Genomic DNA, 22,063 nt, shown 5'->3' on the forward strand with positions numbered 1-22,063 from the left:
GAAGATACATTTGTCTCATGCCAAAACCAACCTAAATTAAGAAAGAGCAGCAAATTCAGAAATACTTCTGCCAATGAAACTGGCTGTTACTTAAATGAAATTGAAGTATCTTACTGATAGCTTAGATTCCATTGTGTTTCAGTGAAAACACATCCTTAAGTTTAGTGTTGCATAAAAACATTATTACATTAAGCTTGTTATTTGAAAACAGACAAACTGTTTCAGAAATATTCTGCTACCAGAGATATGTTTGGCTTCATGTCTGCGGAGATGACTGAACATCTAATTAAAGCTCTCTATCTCTATACCTACCTTCCTGTTGGTTTTCACTGACTTAAGTTTGATTGTAGGGCAATGTAAAGTGAAAAGAAGGGAAGAGGCAAGAGATGAAACACCGACAGCTCTAATTTATGTGTCTGAGGACCTGGAAAGCTTGCATGTTTGAGAAGGATTACCAGGTCTTTGGCTAGTGATTCCTGCTGAACTCAGAGCAGGAAAAAATGAAAATTTTTACACTAGATGAAGCACAGTGTCCTCTATCAGCAGTTCACAATCTTCCCCACAGGAAGTTCTTCCCAATTCTCTGTTTCTTTACTCACCTCTGCAGAGGTCAGAATTCTCTCCCGATAGGCCCAAGAACAGAGTTTGGTGTTCTCTTTTTGAGACATCTTGGAAGCTGTCATCCTCACAGTCAGCTCTTGGATGATGAAACCTGAACAGAAACCAAAAAAAGGTCCACCACTTAGCTTCAGCAGAGCAAGTAAAGCCTTTACAGATGCTGTCCATGCAGTCTCTAAACTGGACTTTTCATTAACAGTAAATTCAATGCAAGCATCAAACAAACAGCTGATGAAACTAGTTTGCTTTATCAAAAACAAATAAAAACAAAAAAGTTGCTTACTGGCCCTGATATAAGGGTACTCCTAATTTATACCAGAATGAGCAGAAACCAGTACTGGGGTCAGAATAGATAAGTCAGTGCTTCTGCTTAAAAACACAGGGTGCTCACACTAGGGACAGGCAGAAGGGAAAGGGGAAGACTGAAATACTGTCACTGAAAAACAGCACATGCACACCATGGCTAGGAATTCAGGTGCAGGCACTGAGAAAGTTCCACATAGAAATCCATTTCTTTTGATGTTAGGAGACTTAACAGGTGTTGAGTTTGTTGGCGTTTTGGAGGATCTGAACTTCACCACTTTGGCAAACTGTAACAGTTTTATGAAAGGAATCTGGTTACTAAGGATAAGCCAAAAAGAGAAGTATATCAATGCTAGAGAAGAGCATACAGACAATAAGTTTTCAAGGTGGATTTCCCGCTATGATTGGCATCATAACACTGAGATTCACTTAGCCACTATTCAATTACATATTCTTTTTCCCCTCCAAATTACCACTCTTCAGTGAGTATTTACACCTAGTGAAAGTGAAGACAAGTAGTAAATAAAATGTAATGAAACTTGTTTTACATCTCTTTTCATTCTTTATACAGCTTCCTTAACCTTAAAATTGAGAGGAACAGACACCAGGTTTTCTCTTTAGACAGTGAAAAGGATATGCATCAAATGACAATTCTGCAGGAAAGAAAAATCTGAAAGAAAGAAACCCATAAAAGGAAATGCACCACATTCTTCCACCCTCTACCCCAATAAATCCAATTAAACTTGCCAAGACACACACACATGTCATCAATCATTCCAGAGCCTATCCTCCCTATCAATATTTCAGCAGCATTTCACTCTCTTACTTCTCAGGAGTAAGCACACTGCACACAACATGCACTCATTGTTCCCCATGCTCCTTCCTTGCCCCTTTCAATCAGTCACTACGAGCCACATTCGCTTCTTTCCCACACCTTAATGCTGCATCAAGCTAGCTGGTGGGCTGCATAGCAGAGCTTCCTTGTGCACCATTGATGGCTTGCACTTACATATTTTTAAACAGGAAAATACAAGGTGCAAAATGTGTCTGTGAACGGACACAAGGACACTGACACATATGAATTGTGTCCGTGCTTATAAAACAGATATTTTATTGGGAAATCCTGATTTCCAATTTTGATGACCTCAGAAACAGCCTCAGAAACAGCATAAGAAAAACAGTCAAAAAGCAAAATGTCTCATAATATATGAGATCCAAATGTATCCCAGGGACCTTATGTACTTGACACAGGCACTCTCAAAGCCTGCCTTAGTAACTGTACCATTTTCAAAATAACTTCAGTAACTGGGACTTCTCTTCCTATACGGGTTATAGAGTTCTGGTTCCCAATGGAACTAAGTCTCCCTAGCTGAAAAAGGGAGACTTCTGATGGCTTTTTTATTCTATACATCTTGTACAGGACTTTGGGTGCCCACAGATGTGCCCTTTTGTCATGAATATATGCAGCAACTCATTTTCAGAGATGAGGCTTACTTTGGAAGCACTGAAAGATTATAACCATATCTTGTGCCAGTACAGTAATAGGTCTGTCAGCTTTCTCTTTGGATTCTTTCAGTGTCACCAAGGAAAATGTATAGAAACCTAATCTGATGGAAGATTTAACTGACTTGGTTGTACTGCCTTTACTGACATTACATGCAGTGACCTAACATGGCTTCAGAATAATGACCAGGCTTTCAAGCAGGTGGTAGCTATTCCAGCTGAGCAATGTCAGTTGGAATTTTACCTTCCTCCTAGCATTCCTATGTCCTTCAGTGTCCTCCCATGTCCCCCAGTTCCATTTCACTCCAATTCTGAGTAGATTCCTGACTGGAAGGTGAGCTCTTGCTGTCAGCTCCTTTTCCATTCCTACAATATTTTTCTTTTCATCTGAAAAGCATAAAGAGCAGACACTGAAGCCTAATATCCATATAAGATGACTGGTTTGCACAAATTAAATGGCACTAAAATATAAATGCCAAAGGCCACTATGGGTGTAGGTGTGACCACCAGGCAATAGAGACCAGTTATTAAATTGTTTCCAGTTCTGAATATATTCTAGAGATCAGTCTTTACCCTCCCTCAATTGTAAACAGGAGCTGGGAGGAAAAAAAAAAAAGTTTAAATATTTTCCTTTTTCTCCTTCACAGAGAAGATTTTAATCATTCTTAAGTAAAAGCCACTTGCAGAGCTCAAATTTATGGGTTCTAGAAGTCCCATCTCCCTTCAAATGCACTCCTAAATAGCATCTCTGGAAGCGTCTGTCCTAACTCTCTAATAAAACTTCCAACACTGGAAAAAAAAAGTGAATATCAAGGTTTTTTTTTTTTGTGGTTAAAACAAAAAAAGAGATGACGAATCATAGTTTACATATGTCCTTTAGCCAGAATCCATGTAAGTATTAATTTTTTAAACCTTCAGTTTCATAAAATTATCAGAGAATGCTTAGCATCCATAAGTAGGACAGAATTAATCTAGATAGTAATAATTTCACTTTCCATCACAGCGAGAATGGCCAAGCATGCTCCCCTGGAATATTTTATTCTGTTTCCTACTGTTGAGACCTATCCTACAGTCCTTTGGAGTGTGGATGGCCAACTACAGCTTTCTCAGAAAACAGAAGCCATACTAATCCCTTCAGAGCTAGCTGAGATTAAAAGAACCTATACAAATAAACTTGTTCAGATCGCTCTGTACTCCTTTTAACATTCTCACCGGGAATCAACTCTTATCTTCAAAGTTGGATTCTGGTCTTAAGAGCTTCTTTGAAGCAATGATCCACAACAGCAGAATGAGAGCTGTATAAGCTAGGTGAATAAGGAAAAAATCTCAATCTGCAAAGTTCCAGCTTTAGCGCAAACATGAATGTTTTGAGAACCAACATCTCTGGATGCACTGTCCAGAAACTGTTTCTTCCCTGAACCTCTTAGTTTTTTCTACTTCCTTATCTCTTTGAGGAACTTTCCTGCACAAGGTAGAAATCCAGAGGTTGAGGCTACAGAGGATAAAGAGGAAAAAAAAGGAAAACAGATGAGTGTTCTTCCCTTAGGTGATAACTTGTCCCGGAAATAATTAGTATTTATGCCTATTTGTAACAGAGCTAGCTGCCAAATGAATACAAACTACTACTTACTACTTTTTGTAAATATCCCAACAAGGATGAACCACAGTGAAAGGGAACTTCTGAACTAGGCACAACAAAATTTGGCCATGGGATACCTGCAATATTCTGACCACAATATGATCTGCTTCATAAATTTGGTGAGCAAAGTATAATTTCCTTAGAAACTGGGATATGACTTTATGACCGAAGTCACAATTTTACTGGCATGTAGCTCAAGTGCCAGCTCACTTATCCTTGGCAGCACAAACCCAGCTGACTTGAGGATTGCCTTCAGGCTTTCAGAGCACTAGCAAACATCATCAAATGACTCCAGCACAGCCTTTTCAGAAAAAGGTTTGACACGGACTAATGCTGTGAGCCACCCCGTAGGTGGGTTTATGCGTAGGGTTAGGTAGGCAAAAAAGACATGAAGAGCATTCAGGAATGTAACTGGCAAAGTCCTGACATGTGATTCGAGTAAGGAAATTACAATTTTCCCTCAACCATGCTTTTGGTAAGAGTTTACTTGATGGAATTTCTTTAGAGCGCTAAATCTTGTGCACTTCTCATCTTGGGAACACAATAGGCAAAGCTCCCAGAATGTGAATAATTAAAACAGTAACTACATGTTTATCTCTGCATTCATCTGATGGTAGAAACCCTCTGCATGCACACAGCAATTCTGAACTGTCATTTATATCAAGATCACTTGCATTCTATTGAGCTAGTGGTGTTAAGCGGTAAAGTCACAGCTGAAAAGAGTAAAGTTCCCCCTGCTTATGCTGGAAAGAAAAAAAAAAGCACTCAGCAGGATAGACCTTGCCTTGCAGAAATCTTGCATTCTAACATTTGCAGCAATGTCCAATGTCTGCTCATAGTTATGTGGACTGAAGCAGAGACAGGCAAAAAAAAATGGGTGCTTACAATCAGCACCCTGAAGAGAAGACTGTCTTCTGCCTTCCAACTCTTCTCTACAATTTGGAAAAGCTATCTTCCCAGACCTTGGGTTCATTAGTTTCTGTTTGAATCTCACAGCCTTGAACATGAAACTTGGACTTAGAATCCCATTTTCAGAAACAAAGAAGAGCTGCAAACTTTTCCAATGCATTCTAGAAAAACTACATACTCTTTTCCCTCCTAACCCAACAGTCTAGGTTTTAGGTCCCATCTTGAATCTGTGTTCTGAGAAGGCCTATTAGTGTTAATACAGTGAATAGGTACATGAACATGTAACCTGCGAGTCTGGGTGAGTTTAGATACAAGCAAGCCTAGAACTGGTTGATAATTTAAGTCCCAAGCAGCACTTTTGGTACTTTCAGTTTTGAAAACATTAATATAAATAAATTGTATGTGTTGTCAAGGCTGGAATGCAGACAAATTTTGTTTTGTTTTGTTTTGTTTTTTTATTGAGAATCTGAATTTTTTGTCACTGAAACCACTTATTGCAATTGCTTTGTTATTTAATTTAATCTTACCCAGTGAGCTTCAGATACTACCATCCTGTCTACGCTTCCATTACTTTTCCTGCACTCATTTTTGGCTTACTGCACTGTAGGTATTTTGAAGCTCTGAGCTCAATTGGCATCAGTATCAGCTACATGCTTCACATTCTCCTTAATAGAAGGTGCACAGATTCCCGTCACACAGATTTATCCTTTTTGTTTTTCCTGCTCCTTGTCACACCACTCACTACCTGAACCATCACTGCACGGGAAGCAGTCAGCTTCCCCACTGCTAATAAACTTTGAATTCACAGGGCAATGTATCCATCCACCAATGATTAAATTTAATTGAAACTGATTTCTGATACAACAGCTGGACAAGCTGGAATGAACCTTTCTTTCACTTCCTTCCATTTTCTACCATTGTTGATGCAAACGAGGTGCAGTTAGAAGAGTGTGCTTCCTGATAAGTCACACTGACTGCTTCATCAGATTTTGGATTTTTAAGTCACACAGCAAGCTATCTCAAACTTGTGGGCATCAATTAAGATGCTGGGAAAAGACCTTGATGTCCTTTTGAAGATGAACATTGGAGAAACATGAAAATGTTCGCTTGTGTTACAAGGGCTGTCCTTGGAAATGCCACTCTTCACTGCTGTCAGCCTCAGAGCAACTAATAAGATTTTAGAAATTAAGTGAAACAGTAAAATGGGATTCAAACTTTCTCAGTGTTAAAAGGTTTGGATGACAATTTCATACTTGAACCTAACTTGGTATTTCCCCTGCAAGAGTACATGAGGACAGATCAGGGTTACAATAGGAGATTTTGAGTAGGATTCAAAAGACGGCAGCCAGATACAGTGTGCGTCTGACCTTTCCATTAGGTGGAGTTCAGATCAAATGCTTAATTTCAAAGATGTCTCTAGCTGATTCCCTTTCTAGAGGTGAACGGGCTTTTCATGGTTTTCTGGAAAGGATTAAGTTAAATTCACGTGTACTGCTACTAGCATGAGAAGATGGAAGATATCTAGAGAATAGACCTCTAAATTGGGGACATATAGTCATCAGCCAAGAGGCTGAGAGGGCAAGATATCAGTCTCCAGCACAATCCTTTCTGTTAACTTTCCAATGATGCTTTGTTTTACATCAAGTCACAAAATAACCCCCTCCATTTCTTACCAATCCAAACACTGGACTATTTGAAGTTCTCTGCTAGCATTCTATATTAGGGATGATACCTGTGCATGGAATGTCTGCACATAGCAATAAAAATAGGCATCTTTTAGAGACAATACTATTTCAGTCACGTGAATAGTTTTTTTTTTCCTGCGATGAAATATCACAAAGCAAGATCAAATAAAGAAATCAACACCAAGTAGGAAACAGAGATTAAATTCTAGACTTACCAAACACCTTGATGGAACATCACAGAAGTCTGGTCTGCATCCTGAAATTGGCCCAGGTGCTACGGGTGTTCAATCCAACATTTTCAAGGAGGTCTACCAAGCAGCATCAACATTCTTCTAGCAGAAAGACATCAGCAAGCCCACATGACAGGGAAAAAATTTCCTCAATTTATTCCTCCCCAGAACATCCACAACAAGAGAAACACTGTAGGAGTCCATTCCAGGGGTTGCACTATGAATCCTCCTGTGGAGTCCTGGAGGACTCTCTTCCAAAGGCTACAGATTCCTCATGATGGAAAAAAGGACAAACAGCAGATGTGATGTTATTTGCTCCCTTTGAGTGAAAAACAGCTCCTACATCTGAGATTTGATGGCCAATAGGTAAATGGCAACCCTTAAGCCAATCACATTTTGGAACTAAGTGCAGCTTGCATGCTGAAGGGAATCAGGGACTGAATCAGGACTGAGAGCTGCCACATAGCCCCTGGAGCCACTTGCTGATTGTGAACTGCAGTGGGTGTTACAAATAGGAGCTCTGCTTCTGAAAATCCATTCCACCGATGGTTTCTCCCTCTTCTGACAAAGCTATTTCTGTGGATGCCCAGTGGTGCTATGCAGGCACAAACACTTTGGAGGATGCCAAGTCTCTCTTGCTGGCTAGCAGAAAACAAGTTCTATTGTCTGCTTGTTCAGTTTGCATCTAGGCCAGCATCAAACCCCATCTAGACTGTTGGGTGTGGGTTTCTGCTCTTGTCCCTAAATAATCTACTTTCTTGCCCCTGAAATGAATATATATATATACAGATATATTCATAGGTATAAATATATATACACATTATATGTTCATTATGTACATATGTATATTTTCATGCTAATGAGACAAAATCTTGAGATCCATCTGCATATAACATTTAAAATGACCCAAAATCCATAACTTCTAGGCAGCAAGCCAGTTTAGTAGTAGTTACTCATCCAGATACACAAAACCATTCAGGTCAAGAGCTGCTGGGATTTATCGCAGAGGAAAATGTTTAAGGCTCTCCAGAAGTAAAACAAACCAAGTCAGAGTTTCTGAAACAGAATCATGTTCCCAAGCTGTAATAGTAACAGTTTTTACCACTGGGTGAATCAGTCTTGGGGATTTGTAGTTTATGATAACAACAGCAAGAAAAGCCAAGATACATGTGAAATAGAGTTAAATTTAGATCAGAAACAAAGGCTGTCACACAAAAAGGAGGTTGGCTGAAACATGCATTGGACACCTGTGGAGAGATAGAGCAAGCTTTTGATCAGGACAAAGGAGCAGGACTCAGCAAGGGGAAGGTTTTAATTCTAGCTTTACTGTGTATTTCGTACAGGACACAGAATAAATGACCTTCATTCTCTCTTTATTTCCCCAGTGGTGTCACAGGATGATTGAGACTGTACCACTTGGGAAGACATTAATATCCTGAAACGATGGACAAAGAGCAAGGTATTGCTCTTCCCATTGTTGGACATAATCCAAACTTTGGATGTGTTTCTCTCTCCCTCACACACACAATGTCTTCTCATAAGCAAGATATTTTAAGCTTGTTTTGTCAGAGATCAGCCATGTTAATTAGACTTAGTAATGCCATCAACATATTTATCTGAGTTGAGACACGCTGGAGTTTGGCCATTGCCAACAGACACAGCTAAGGGACACAGCAAACAGGCCACAGATCTTTTATTTTCCACAGTGCTCACTCACATATACACAAATGCGAGCAGCTAGAACAGTTAGTACTGCATGCACTATACAAACTGAAAAGACAAATTTAGCTACTGCAGTTTGAAGTTACAAATAAAATTACAAATTTCATGTATGAATTGCGACTTTTGTGATTTTACATACCACACACAATAGATGTTATTATTGGGTTTGCCATTTCCATCTTCTGATTTACAAAGCCTGAAACCTCCCAGTGGTTGTTTTTGACCTGTGTGAAGCAAAGAAAAGGACAGTTTGCCATTTCAAAATCATGGCTGCAATTTCATAGGTAAGTGAGAGCTATGCCCTGTGACCAGTTGAGAACTTCTTAATAACATTTCAGTCAACCAAAAGCATTCTTCAGCAGCTGCCCAGCAAAGAAAGGGAAGAGGAAGAGTATTCAGTCTCCAGCTAAGCTCAGCTGTTCCACAACGCACAATTTTCTTTTCTGTTATAACAGACATTTCGGGCCTATTCCTAAGTTATAAGTGAAACCACTGTATGAGAAAATCCCAAACATCCCACAGAATTACCTCAGTCCTGCAAAACCCTCCAAAGCAGAAGATACCAAAGATGCCTGTCACATGTCCTATACATTTACATTATGAATATTAAAAGAGATGATGAACCTCGTAACCTCACACTTCATCTGGAAAGAAAATGCGCAATTTTGTTTAAAAAACATATCGTTACTTCTCTGGCAAGAGCTACCTCAAGAGTTCTTTCTTTAAAAGAGCAAACCCAAATCAGTGCAGGGGTCAAGCATATTTTGCATTACTTGCTTATTTTCTTAAGAACAAACACATACACATCTGCCCTATGTCAGAAGCAGACTCAAACAGCACTTTGACCGCGTTCTCATCCAGAACTCACTGCAGACTTGCACAACTTGCCTTTCTTGGCATGTGATTAGATCCTTATATTAGTGTCCAAAGATGCACTCAGCACGTTCTTTGTTAACTTCCATAGGATTTCTGCATAATAAAGTAATGTAATACATGCTTATTTGAAGTTGGAAAACTGGCACATTCTGAAAAACAATTTTCAGACCAAAGGGAAAAAAAAAGCACTGTATGAAAACATCGGCCACAAGCATGTCTTTCTGTTGCAAAGGTATGATATTGTGATATAAGGGCAACATGAGCAGGCCTGGCCTATTAACCTGAAAAGGAACTCAAAGTGCTAGCAGCAGTAAGGCCACCACACAAAAATCTAACTTTCTTTCTATAACATCAAAACATCCACATTTATATATTGCAACGCAAAATGCAACATTAAATCACAAACAAAAAAAAATTAGGAAAAAGTCAATGTTTCGACACAATGCTAACTCTTTACTGAGACATATATATATTTTTAGGATGTGAAGAAAATGAGGCAAGTATTTTTAGCCAAATAAACAAGAGCAGAAATTCCATCTGGAGAAGTTTTAGTAGAACAATATTTACCATTCACCAAATTCCAAAAAGTTAGATTTCTCACCCTTAATATTGTTTTAATTTTCTGTGTTCCTCTCTTTACAACAGGTGTTGCCAGAGAGCAGTGAAAGAGTTGTTTTGAACACTGTTTGTTACCCAGTCAGATGTTACCTATTCATCCCAGCAGGAATCATGTCACCTAGTCTGTGACCTAGCATGAGTTATGTTACCAAGTCTGTGACCTAAACATGTATCGTTGCCAAGCAATACCCAGTCACAAGATCTCCTGTAATCTGTACCACTTGCTATTTTACTAGAGATGTGGTCAGTTTGCTAACATGATACTTGTGCTCCCATGCTGAGGAATAAAATTTCTGTTCGCCAATATGGATGGTAAGATCAGATCTTTAAATGTAAATTGTTTGAATCCTTCCTCTTAAAAGAAAAAAAAAAAGTTCAGGTCCTCCGTCTGCAACAGGTCTTAACATCATCTTCTCCCTGGCAGAAGTCCACCCAGTATTGATGGCATGTACACAGGCCCTTCGTTATACATGACAGCTTTTCATGCTATAAAGAATATTACTTTTGAAGGAGGAGTGGAAAAGAAAAAACAATCTTTCTTCTTGCAAAGAGAGGCTTGAAAAGGTAATCAAATTGCTAGGGCTGAGCAGACCAGGCAGAAAGGCTCCTTGCATATGTATAAATTCTTGGATTTATTTTTGGCTTTAAGGAGTCAGTTCTGTTTGACATATACCTCAGCCAAAAGCCTATGCTCAGATGCAGAATTGAATGATCATCCTAGACAGAAATGGGTCATGTCTGGGGAAAAGAGCAAGAAATATGGCTTCCTGAGCCACTCAAGAATACCCAGATTACCTCCGCAAGCTTACATGCTGACAGGACATTGAGCCAGTAAAACAAAACAAAACAAAAACCAACCCAGAAACAGTTCTGTTAAAACACCAGGGCCTCAATAGGTTTTGCCATAGAACTTGATCCCTTTCTCTTTGTTCCTTCTCTGAGAAATGCTCAGAGCATTGCCTGATCACAGCCCTTACTATAAGACATGAAGACAGGAGAACAGCCGCACCATCAAGCCAGGGCCCGGCCAAGCTCACAAGGCAGTTCTTTGACAAGAGACAACTGCTTATGGCTGTGGAAGAGCAGAACAACCAGAGAAGTGTGGGCACGCAGGTACACACACACAGACATAAATCTGTAAGCCATTGTATATTCACCCAACTTCCAGTACACTACATTTCAAAGGATTTCTTAAGTCACCAGAGTGCTTAGCACACTTAGCTTGCTCTAGCACATATCTGCAGGTCACTTCACATGAATTTCTCTTTGAGCCATGTAGGGGCAGACGCCACAGGAAGTGACAGCCTGAGAAGCGATGAGGAGGAATGGCAGGCTGCTGCCTTGTACAGGGGCTGCAAAATCATCAAAACCCATCTGCCTGACTGCTGCTCTGCAGGAGTTCATTCCTGCAGGGCGTTTATAAATCAGCTGTTCCTGTGGCACCTGGCAGATGAGGGTGCAAAGGGACCCGAAGGACAGAATGGGATGAAAGGACACAAAAGCTTGTGGAAAGCAGATGTAGCAGGAGGCACAATGGTGCTGACCCTGCTGTCCTGCTCAGGTGCTGCCACAGGACCACACCAAAGCAAAACAAGCTCCTCTCAAATGCACAGAGCTCATCCAGTGCAAGCATTAAAAATCAAGAATAAAAACTACTCTAAAACTAAGACTTTTTTTTTCCATAGTAACTATTTTTAATTATTGCTACAATAGCAAAATTGAAATAGTGACCTCAGCTATTATCCATGTCCACCTGTGCCCTGAGCAGTTCTCAGGAATCAAGGTTTTCTTAAAAGTTTGATTTGAAGGTGATGAAATGCCTCAGTGATGAACTGACACAAGATATAAAGACCACTATGCTATTTGAAGTATCAGCTGAAAACATTTCTCTCCTCAGGCTCTGGTTCTGCAGCTTTTAACACTGAATCATGTAATCAGTAAGCACTGTTCACATAGAAGTCACCCCATCAGATTAAAGCCTGTGTAAGAGACTGCACTGGCTGAATGCCACTTTCTAGGACTTAAAAACTTGCATTTGATGCACTATGAAAGGTAATACTAAGAATCTTCCTGTCATTTCTATAGGAAGTGTGTCAAGTCCTGTCCTTAGACATCTATGTGCAATTCAAGTCAATGAGAACTGCAAGCGATATCTCTCTTAACAGACATTTCAAAGAATTTAACTTATCCTGCGTAATAGATACAGATGATCAACTTCTTTCATGCTTTACAGACATTCTTTTTTTTTCCTAAAAATGAACAAACTACTGTTGCAAGACCTGTATGAAACAGTAATGCCTGGCCTCAGCCTACACACCGACAGCATTTACCTTCATTTCTGTGGGATGTAGCAAGGCAAGAGCTGTGGATTTGATAAACATTGTCAGAACCCATTACAGAAGTGCTCCTCTTGATCTAAAACACGAAAACCAAGCATCAGTCACCATAAAATAAATGCAATATAGTATAGAGCAGAATAAAGTTTCTAGCACATATGGTATTGTGAGAAATGATTTTCTGTGGCAGCAAAGTATGACAACGAACAGAAGACAATGAATTTCCTGAACCGTTTCAGTAAGGGTTGCCTGTCCTGTAAAGACTTACACAGAACAAACTGACAAGATCACTTGGAATTACCTAATCTGATTGGCATTACATGTGACAGATAAAACATCTGTTTAAAGAAAATAAAACAAACTTACCCATGACTAAAATACTGACCAGAGAGTGGGAAATTTTCCTTAAAACAAACAAACAAACAAACAAACAAACAAAAACTCATGAAGAGTTCCCATTAATTCAAAGGCACAGATCTCACCACCTTTTCTGTTTCACCAGTGAGAATGCCACAGTTAATTTACACATTCTAGTTCTGTGGTATGTAGAGAGAGGATTGGTGAGCAAGTGTGAAAGAAAAGGCATTTGAAGAGAAATGGGAAGTATTCAAGCAAAAATCCGACTGCAGATCTATTAGGAGGAAAGGTACTTTTTAAATGCCATTGCCCTGTTCTCTTAGTGTGAGAACAAAATTTGTATAAAATGCCACTTTAAATTTGGATACAAACTTTCCTCCACAAAATCAAGCACTGTTGATTTCAGTGCTTGCCTGCTGGTTGTAAATGGCAGCAAAATAGGAGGCATAGGCAAAAACTTGAGTTTTGAGTACAATGAGATGTTCATGAATGAGTGTCAGCTGAAACATTAAGCATTGTCAGTAAAAACTTCCCAAACTAACCCAAAACAGAGAGATCATATCTTGCATTTTCTTCGCTACAAAGTCTGAATAGTCTCTCCTCTTTCAGAATTTATTGAGTGGATCTTAAAGAGTTGCATGAGGCTGTTTCAAGTTCCGTGGCAGAAGAGCAGAAATTTTTAAGCTAAGAATGCAGACAAGGAGATTTAGCGCGAGAGGACAGAGCAAAGCATGGGGAAAAGTCTGGCTGGAAAGGGCTGAGAGCAGAGATGGAAGATCACTCCGGTGCTAAGGATGATGTGGTGGATGATAGGAAGCTGCTCCAATTAGGTTGTGGGTGTAAGTGACAGCATGAGGGTGATGAGAAGAAAATGACTTTACCAGAGATGTTGGAAATCAACTGGAAAGGAGAAGAAAGTCTGTCAGAACAATGCTCGTTAGACAGGTTTTGCAGACATGGGGACTGTTTTCCTGGCTGGATTCAACATTCAGACAGCTGAAACATGTGCAGTATAGGAGGCTGCATGGGGAGCCAGAGTCCCACAATAGCCACAAGTTGCCTGAACCCCCTCCAGCTGCACATCCAGGAGTCTGGTGAAAGAACCACAAACCACAGCTCAGCCTACTGTGCACTGCTTATAGTCTGGGAGGCTGCATGATTGCAGTGACACTTGGACGTCTGCTCCAGTTGCCTCGAAAATCAGCTCTGAGATATTTAACCAGAATCTGCTAACATGAATCTGGCAGCTCCCTTCCTGTTAAAAATAACAAAACTAATAGTGCTCTCCACTTACTTAAGGACACATCTTGAAGCTTTTACTCTTGGTGAACTAGCGCCTTCAACAGGACTTTAAGGTACAGCTCAGGTCTGATGCAACTGTCCTTCAACCAGAACTTCCTGGAGTGTTTTTGGGACTACTTACTCTTCTTTCCAGAGATATTCCCTATCTAGATCTAGAAAGATGCAGCTAAATCAACTTACATAGGAACAAATCTAAAAGCTGCATTGAATCTGCAAAAATTTCATGGGGGAAGCAGCGCTGGGTTTATGCTTTGTTTTGTTTTTATTCTCATTACAAGTTGAATATGCTGCCTATAGTCATTGAAAGAGACCAATTGCCTGAGAGGTTGATTGAGAAGAGAGGCTCATTTAGATGCTCTGAATTGCTTAGACTCTCAGGAAAAACATCTTTCTCTTCACTGACTGTGTAAGAAGCCTGGAGAGATCAGGCAACTGAAGCGCCACAGTAGACACTCTCCTCCAGAGGGAATCTTTTGAAGTGTCAGAGTTATCATCATGACAATTTGCCTCAAGAGGTCAGTTGCAGAAGGCAGACCAAAAAGCATTAATTATGGTTAACCATCTTCAGCTATTTCCCTAAAACTCTTTAACAGCAAAGAAAAGTAGACAAATGAGTTTATACATTGAACTTCTCGGTACATAACGTATACAAAGAGGCAGAAACCTGGATTAAATTATTAAGAACAATGAAAATTCTTTTTGGGTAAATCTGAAAGGAAAATGCATGCTCTGCTCCACTTGGGAGGATCTGCTTCTTGTCACGTATGGCATAAGTTTGCCAGGGCACTTCTTCACTTTTGTAACAAAATAGCTCTGCGAATATGCTGGTCTCAGAACGCAGATGCAAGGAAGAACTAGGATTCCTTCAGCTCAGAGCTTGACCCATCTGATCAAACCCATACCTCCTCTTCAGCAGGAGGAGATCTCCGTGTTGTCACTGCTTTGTCTCAGGCCCTGTACATCAACCTTAATCTTCCTCCTGTTTCATCTTTTCTTGTATTTTTAGTCTGGACAGATCATTCTGTTGTACTTGAAGATTCACACACTCTCGCGCAACTGTTTTATTTCAGCCCTCGCTCAGCAAGCAGTGCAACAAAGGCCAGAAGAGAGCAGCGAGCTCTGTGTACTGTCAGTGCTACATAGTTCTGACTATTATTTCCGCTTGATGGCTTCGGTTTTATCTACGGATTACTCAGTTTGGGAATAATGGGAGATTTACATGCTTGTACATAGGTCAAATGACAGTCAGAATGCACATGTGTTGCAATTTCTTCACCTGCAGATTATTCCTGGTGACTGTTTTTCTAAAACTTCTTTAACTGGCAATGGCAGAAATCACTGTTTGAATCCTTCTGTTTGCAGATGGATGCTGATGTCCTCCTGGCGTCCCAGGGGGATATAGCTCAGCCTCTGCTTTTTGCTTCAACATTAAGTTAGAATTTGTTTCTAATAGCATAAGAGTAACTTTTCTAAAGAGATATTCTTATAGATTCAGAATAGGTTACTCAAACTCCAACTTACTCACTGGAAAAAAATCAAATATTTCCAAGTAGTTTTCCTTAATTCAAAACTGCTATCAAGCTACTTTAAATTTTAGGCAAACTTAAATAAGCATTAATTACAGTGCCTTCCTCTCTAACCACTGGAACAACAGCAAACTCCTCACTGTTATTTGTGGTATTTCTAAAGGTTTCAGAAATCATTTGGAGAGCCGTAAAAAAAAGAAGTAAACAGACAGATATGCTGATTTTTTTGCTCCATAAAAAGCAAAAAATAAACAACCTGAATTTCACCACCCTGTAACAAAGCATGGAAATGAATGACAGTTTTGCAGCTCCTGAGAAGTTGCTGTGAATTCTGGATGCAAATAATGAGAAGGCAATGTAGAAAATATACTGCCGTATTGATTGATTTATTCATTTTTAATGATGATATAAACATACAGAATCTTACTGGCACCCAATTTAATGTTCAAGCTATTCTAGTTTCCCAGAACCATATGCTTCTACCCATAGGAAAATGAAAGAATGCAGAGGATCCTCCAGCACTTCGAGTCTTTGGGATTGTCTCCTTAAAGCTATTCCCAGTCACATGTGATCAAGCCTAGTGCCAGCAACACCAACAGAATGATGTAGCATGGGTTATTCAGGGATAAAAACTAATGTTCTCTTCCACCTCTTTAATGTGTAGCTACAGCTGTCAGGGGAGAAGAGAAAGAATTGGAGACCCACCCAAAATGGGATTTGCAAATGCACTTAAGGTGTACAAGAGGAAACAGGCACTCCAGCTCCATCAGCTGCACACCAGCAGGGAGTAGCCCCTCAGCCATTTCACCCTTACTGAGCCAAGTGTGCTGGCAACAATATAAAGGTAAGTCTCACCTCTAGCATCCTTCTCTCAGCTCCTAACCCCCTTTGAGACTTCTAGGGATGCAGGACATTTGCTGAAGGACAAGTTCTTGGAACAGGAGCTTTAAATAGTGCTCTGTTCAGTGCCTGTAATAGATTAGATGGCTTTTTTGTTTGCTTGATTTTAACAAAGAAGAGTTCCATCATAAATCTTCACTTCAAATTTGATTGCTTTATAATATATCATACTGTGATATAGTTGGCATCTGCACTTGGCTCTTATTAGGTAATGCCATATGGTACAATTAGAAGTGAAGACATAGAGGACCATTTGAATAAGTTAAACTTCATTCGATCTACAATTAAAACATCCTCATTCATCTGCATGCATTCAAGACACTAAGCTCTGAAGAGCTTCCAATTTGATATTACCATACCTTTTGTATTTCTGAAACTCTAAATCACTAAGCTGGACTTCTATTGTAATTTGTGTAAGTTGGGCATTTGTTTTCTCCATGAGATGGTTTTGTAGTCTGTAGCATAGTTAGCCTGAAATTGTGTGCAGCTCCTTCTGTCCCACATTCTCAAGGCAAGCAGGGGCTCTTTTACATGGTTTTTCCTTCCCACAGGGATATCTACACAATTGAATTAAACTTTGTCTTGTGATACCCGCATTCTAGGTATGGCACAAAATAAATCTGCATGTCATCAATAAAGGATTTTTTTTAATTGGCAAGACTGTATTATTTATTCATGGAAAGATAAGTGAGTCTTAGAATGCCTTCTTTCCCAGAAGGTTAGGGGGTTGCACACAACTCACAAATCTTTCTTGATAATCCCCTACTTGAACCAGAAATTATATTATGCTTTTGTTCTTTCATGCTGAAAACTGACCAAGCGGGCAATGATTTATTAAGCTAGAGTCTTGAGTCTCCTGCCACACAACCCACTTAGTCACAGTAATGGCTATGAAACAGATCATGCATTCTAAGATAGGCTATAATTTGTGTTAAAGAAACTTGTCTGTTTCAATTACCGAATTTAATTTGCAAAGCCTTATAAAAGGTTATGAAGTAAAAAGAAACAAAGCGGCTAAACTTGGGGTTGCAATGTTATGTGTTACATATACACACAGAGTAGAAGAGAAAAAAGCTTTTTGGAATGGAACCATAAGATTTCAAAAACTGAAAAAATAATGAAACATTAAGCAGACCTTTACAGATATGTAGCATTCTTCCAGTTTACAGTTCTGCATCTTGACTCTCCATTTACAAACAGGCCAACATACGCTTTTATACACATTCTCAGTGAAAGACTGGAACTGGAATCCAGTTACAGAAGATGAAGAATTTCTTGAAGAACTGACTCCAGGTAACAAAGTACCATGCAGTTTTGGATAACAATTAAGCACGTCTCAAATTTGAATTTCAGTCTGATTTCAGCTTACATATAAGGTTATAATACGGAATAGCTAAACCTGGTGCTTAAAAAATTGTTTTCCAGAGAATGCATCAGGAAAACAAAGGTGACTGTTCTGAAATACATGTAATTTTTCCAAATAAAACTATTGCAACATGCTAATTCATTAAAACTCACTTTCAGAATATATCTCGAAATAATTGATGCAACTTTGTTATTCACAGGCCAAAAGTCTAATCATTTGCTTTGAAGAATGGTTGATGGAAGATATTTCTTACTACCCTTGCAGTATGTTCCACCAGCTACTTACCATATGGATAAAAAAAGGAGACAGGAGGAAGCTCTTTAGAAAGTTTCTGTGACATCAAGCACTAAACTGCCCTCAAATTTCACAATAGCTTTACAATTATCTTCCCTTATGTGGACATACAGTTTGGAAGAGGGAAGGCTAACTGAGAGGAAATAAATGGAAAGGTAGAAGGACAGAGCAGGAGATATGAGCGGGTGAGATGTGGAAGATGTGAGGGACAGGCACAACTGAGACAATGATGAAAAAGCTCAGTGTGTTCTCAGCCACCGGAGTTGGCCTGACTATCAGTGGGTGCAGCAAAATGCTTCTAGCCATCACTCAGCAACCTCATGGCAAGGGGATGCTCGTCATCCTACCTTAGCTTCTGGCAAATGTAAAGGGGCCTCTTCCTGACACTGACATCAGTTCTGTCTCATCAAATGATTTCAACAGTGAGGATGCAGGCCTTCCACCCAAGCTTAAATATCTATAACATGTGAAAAAGAATGAGAGAAACAGATTTAAATCTCAGTCACACATGAATCAGCCATGCATGTCAAGTGGGAATTTCTCCAAGTTGGAGCACTGCAACTACAGAATGTACTCAAGGACAGGGAAAGGGGGTCTGCGACTGCCCATGTCCACAGCTCCCAGCCTGTGCTCCCATGACCAAGCACAACACTCAACCTACCTCTATTGCAATTTGTTCTGTACAGCAATGACAGCAGTACAGGGAAGATACACCGCAGTTAGCAGTGTACACGTTTCCATCCCTGGGCTGCAGCTCTCATTTGCTGAATCTTTAATTACACAACAATTGATGCAGATCTACAGAGTTTTGAAAAGAAAAGGTTGCTGACCTATTCTAGTCACTTCTGGAACAGATGCAGCCCCAGTTTAAATGGAGACAGGAAAGGAAAGCAGAACAGGAGCTGGGGCAGCCCTGACCAGAACACAGCACAGCACTGCTCAGCTGAGTGGCACTGCTCATGGGTAACAACGCCCCAGGACAGCCCACATAATGATATAGATCTGAACACACATACACCTGCACCCACTTAATGGCTACACACCAACAGAGCTCCCTTTTCTAGTTGTTTTTCACCTCTGCTGCTCATTCAGCACCCTGAACTAGGACATAATTTCTAAATTTTAGAAATTGCCCTGCATTCTTTGCATGCATTATCTCAAAGCAGCACAATCTCTGAAATTCAGAGATTGCTGAAGAAGATTAAATGTTTTTGCCAACTTAAAAATATGTAATCTTGTTTGTTCTACCTTCAAGTGAGTCAGCAGTGCGTGCAGCACAGGTGAAATGCCTCAAGTGCAGAAAAACATACACTAGAAAAATTGTCTTGAGATTTCCTATTAAAATATACCCATTTGTGCCTGGCGAGAATAGGTACAACAAAAACCCACAGTTTCTCATACATGAAGATTTTCTCACACAATAATTACAACAGTTAAAGGATGCTGTTATTAAAAGATGTAAACAAAGAGAAGGTAAGTTACTGTATTTTATCAAATTAAAGCATTAAATTATCTAGGTTCTATAGTATTTCTTTAAGTTGATTAAAAAAGCCTTTGCCTTGTAATAGCACAGATGTTACTAACCATCTTCAGCTGGCCAAGATGTAAGGGAAATTCCTATCAGAAAATGGCACCAGTGTGGAAAAGTTTGAGATAAAGATGGATGATGCATCACTGCAGAGTTCAGTATTGACCAAAATCTGACACACATATGCAACCAGCATGTTTATTTGGGGGGTGTTTAGTCTGCAATTTAGGGTGTATGGGTAGCATAATTTATTTGTAAATACAGTGATTTTCTTTTGGAAATTTGGTTTTGCAGATATGATGCCAACAAGGCCACACTTCCGTGAAACAGAGAAGCCTGTATGCAAAAAAAGACAAGGGCCTTTGTTAGTTGGTTAGCTTTTACTTTCTCTTTGACATTTGTTACTGCTTATTCCTGTAATTAAGAACATATCTAATATGGGGAAGAATAGCCATTAATCGACAAGGTGAATGTCAGAGAAGAAACACCCATCAATTTAAGCAATATTTTGTTTTAACTACTGCAGAAATAAGAAGCTACTTCTAATCATAAAAACGTAGGCTAAGTTTCTTTACGAGGAATAATCCTGTTATTTTTTATGAACATCTTTCTTTCAGTTGGTCATAACATTTTCTGATGCTAGAAGACCTGATTTGTGCTGAGTTGTTCTCTGACAAGACCCTGCATGGCAGGTCAACCAAAGACAAACTGTTTATTCCAAGCCCTACACATACTTGACTGCTGGTCTCACAAGGTCCCATGGAGAGAAAATGCTCATTTTCCTAAACAGATGAGGCACCCACACCAGTCAGTACAGTGCCAACTTTCCACTGAAATTGCTCCACAGAAGCTGATGTGACTGTCAAATGGACATGACTGGTTATTAGTAGCAATCACCACAGGAGTTTCACAGAAGCATGGCTGCACATCACGTAATCCTTAAAATTTATTCAGTCTTCTTGTGCCAGTAATAAAACATGTTTTAAATGGAGGATGAAGATCCTGACAGAAGGGTCAGAGAACCCCAGGGAGGTACACAATCAGAAATGACAACTGAATGCTAGGTGGTATGAATGGGCATGTGGGCAAGAGGAGAGACAGCAAAGACGGTGGTAATCAGAAATGGGACCACCCTGAGGAGCCACTGGTTGCCTAAACATGTGCTACATGTCTGCTGAATTTGGAAAAACTACATTCACTGACACTGCTGATTTGGTAGCACAAGTTTAGAAAGAGGTTGAATGCCTAAGAAGAGAATTATACACTGTCAAATGCTGGAAGTGTAATAAGCTTTCTATTCTGCCTTGGGAAAATTGATGTTTTACCTTGTAAAGCTCCCAGACAGCAAGAGCTGAAAAGCTTCCATCCACTAAGAACTTGTGCCTTGGATAATCAAAGAAACTTCTCAGACATAAGTAGGAGAAGCCAAGGGATCACGTGGAGGGTATTGTTATAGGACACCTGAATAACTGTCCAAGACACCAGACTTGCACTGGAGTGACCTCTGGTCTCTAGAACATCGTAGAAACAACAAAAATTGAGCAATGCCAACCAGTTCTGATGTATGAAGAGCTTCCTAAGTCAAAGGTAGCTTTTCCTTAACTGTTAAGGAAATGCTGGGTTATACAGGGTAATGGTAGGAGCAGGGGTGAAAGAAAGAAGCTAGGAGCTGGGATATGCTGAGTGCAGTTTTGCAGACATCAGAGATGGCATCAGAAGTACATTTTCACCTCAGTTCTGCCTAAATAGCCCTGTCCACTCCCCTCAGCTGCAGGCACGGCAGTCACCACTGTGCTCTTTTCAATTAATTTCCAGTTGTCTCCACAGCAGCTCACCACACCATTTCTTTCACAGCCAGTTATCAGAAATCTATGATTCCACCAACAAGCAATCACAATTCAAGACAGCCCAGCAAACTACACAAAAGCAACTGAAACTTCACATTCAACCCCCATTAACTTCTCTCATTGGAGCCAAGTACAAAGGTGTCTATAAGATGCACTTTTGCTTACTCTTAACTTGCTGCTAATTTTTCTGCCTTCAAAACATTTTACTCTTGAGTTCAGAGTTTATGTTACTTTCATTTCATTCCCAGAGTGAATGTAAACTCAACAAACTCAACCACTTTTTCAGCAATTTTCAGCTCTTCCGCTCCTCTTTCTGAAATGCATTACAGCTGTCAGCAATCAGCACAAATAGGTCGTGAGCAGAAATGGAATGGCTCAAAATCCCCTACACAGTCCAAATCCTGCTGCAGGACTTCTGCAGATTGATTTTTTTTTCAGTTTTCACAGGTCTTAGCAAAGAGTGTTTGCTAGGGAAGACTTTGAATCTTTAAATGTAGAAAATCT

General features: G+C 39.8%; 1 long non-coding RNA gene across 1 annotated transcript; it reads right to left on the reverse strand.

Annotated features, from left to right (window-relative positions):
* Positions 1 to 12,485: 12,485 nt before the first annotated feature.
* LOC122175272 lies at positions 12,486 to 18,567 on the reverse strand. The gene is made up of 3 exons (XR_006177373.1): positions 18,532 to 18,567; positions 16,480 to 16,593; positions 12,486 to 12,518 (listed from the first exon to the last, which is right to left on the reverse strand). It is a non-coding gene; the product is annotated as an uncharacterized LOC122175272 (long non-coding RNA).
* Between the last annotated feature and the right edge of the window lie 3,496 nt (positions 18,568 to 22,063).

This window comes from Lagopus leucura, unplaced genomic scaffold (genome assembly GCF_019238085.1).
Source record: "Lagopus leucura isolate 7727_CA_CO unplaced genomic scaffold, USGS_WTPT01 Super-Scaffold_739, whole genome shotgun sequence".
Lineage (NCBI taxonomy): Eukaryota > Metazoa > Chordata > Aves > Galliformes > Phasianidae > Lagopus > Lagopus leucura.